This window comes from Saccostrea cucullata, unplaced genomic scaffold (genome assembly GCF_032062105.1).
Source record: "Saccostrea cucullata isolate Sc308-1 unplaced genomic scaffold, CSIRO_AGI_Scuc_v1 ctg746, whole genome shotgun sequence".
In the NCBI taxonomy this organism is placed as follows: Eukaryota; Metazoa; Mollusca; class Bivalvia; order Ostreida; family Ostreidae; genus Saccostrea; species Saccostrea cuccullata.
Genome location: NW_026938715.1, coordinates 607523 through 609562, shown reverse-complemented (window position 1 = coordinate 609562; position 2040 = coordinate 607523). Strand labels below are relative to the sequence as shown.

Sequence of the window (2040 nt, the reverse complement as noted above, 5' to 3'; positions counted from 1 at the left end):
AAAAAAAAAAAAAAGAAAGAGAGAGTGAGAATGTGGGGAGACAGAGAGAAAGACACAATGGGAGGGGAGGAGGAGTGAGACGGAGAGATATAGTGAGGGAGAGAAAAGAGGGTGAGAGTGGGCGATTACTACCTCCCATTCTATCTAAAGTCCTTCTGCCTACTCTCCTTTTTCTCACCTAATCACAATTAGACTCCTACTATCTCTCTCGCTGTCTTTGAGAGAGAGGTGGCAAGAGTAGAGAGAGAGAGTGCGGGGTGAGAGTAGATTCTCTCTCTCCCCACTCCCACTCTCTCTCCCCAATCTTATTCTATCTTTCCCACTCTCCCCAGACAGAGTGGGGAAAGATAGAACAAGAGTGGGGATAGAGAGAGGGGTAGTGACAGTGAGGGTAGAGTGGCAGAGAGGAGGAGAGAGGGAATGGGGAAGTGAGGCTGGAGAGGGAGTGAGAGAGGGGAGAGAGAGAGAGGGAGTGAGAGTGGGGAGAGAGAGTGGGGAGAGAGCAGAGAGGGTGTGGAGAGAGAGAGGGGAGAGAGAGGGAGTGGGGAGAGAGAGAGGGGGAGAGAGGGGAGTGACAGTGGGGAGTAAAATGGGAGTGAGAGAGGGGAGAGTAAGAGTGGGGAATGAGAGTGTGGATAGAGCGATAGTGAGGAGAGCAAATCAATTGAAAGCATTTTTTTTATCGAAATGATATATACCATATATGATACCTTGATAATGAAACGTCATCACTGCCTTATAGCATACAACTAGGCATTATTATTTCAATTTATCATTACGTGATGTGAACATATATTTACCTTATGTCATTTCTTTATAAGATAATGTAAATATATCTTAACATCATGTCAATGCTGCATTACATAAAGTAAATCCTTTCATTTTTTCAGCACTTCATAACTTGAAGTAAAAAATTCATTATGTGTTTACATTGTTTTAAAACTTTATTACGTGAAATGGATGTTTCTTTACATAATTTCATTTCTTTAATATATGAGGTCAAAATTGCATTACGTCAAGTAAATTGCAGTTTATAATTTAACTTATCATTACATGAAGTCAAAAATCCATTCTTTTTTTTTGGAGAGTGTATATTTCTGTTATATCAAAACATTCTTACCTGATATGGCTTTATCTTTATTTTACGGCGAGAGCATCATGATGTTAGTCGAACACATCTTACCTTTATGTCAGTGCTTTATTACGTGGTCTAAAAAGTGTATAACATTATGTGAACATATCTTTATATTATATCAATACTTTATTACATTATGTCAAAACTCCATTCCGTGATGTGGATATATAATTACGTTATTTCAACTCTTTCTTATGTGATTTAAAAATATCTTTATTATACAAATATGGACTCATTGCAGGTCAATATGTATTTATAATGACCCAGGATGACAGATATTGACCGAAGATACATGTAGTATACCGACCGAGGGCGTTAGCCCGAGGTCGATATACTTCATGTATCTGAGGTCAATATCTGTCATCCTGGGTCATTATAAATGCATATTGTCCGTGCATTGAGTCCATATTTATTATATTATATAAATGATACTTTCCCAAAGTTATTACTGCAATGTATTTTATCCTATTATTTACAGAGATAGTATTAACCATAAATAAGTTGAATGTAAATGTTTCAGAATTCATTGAATATTACTCAGAGGAAATTGTTTTGGCAATAAATTTCCCATATCATGATAATGACGCAAGATATCTATCTCCGAATAACACAGAGTAACCCCTCCCCCAGATAGAGAATCGCTCTCGTTTACACTTGCAGACGAAATGCACTGACAAAATATATACTGTAAATACCTATGTCTTCAAAGAATAGATACAATCTTACATGATATGCTTGTCTATATTTTCTTCAGTCTCCGTAATCGCGAAAACAGCGTCAAAACTCTGATGGCTGAGTGGAAAGGTCGAACTCAACCATGAAATGTTATGTGTTAATTATTCCCGAAAAACATTCACAAATATACTAGTAATTGTTTTGTATTATCAGTCTCAGAGTTCTTCACT

At 37.2% G+C, this 2040-nt stretch overlaps 1 long non-coding RNA gene across 1 annotated transcript; it reads left to right on the top strand.

The window, feature by feature from the left end:
* Positions 1 to 1397: 1397 nt before the first annotated feature.
* Positions 1398 to 1818, top strand: LOC134251053 (uncharacterized). The gene is made up of 2 exons (XR_009988658.1): positions 1398 to 1449; positions 1538 to 1818. It is a non-coding gene; the product is annotated as an uncharacterized LOC134251053 (long non-coding RNA).
* Positions 1819 to 2040: the final 222 nt, after the last annotated feature.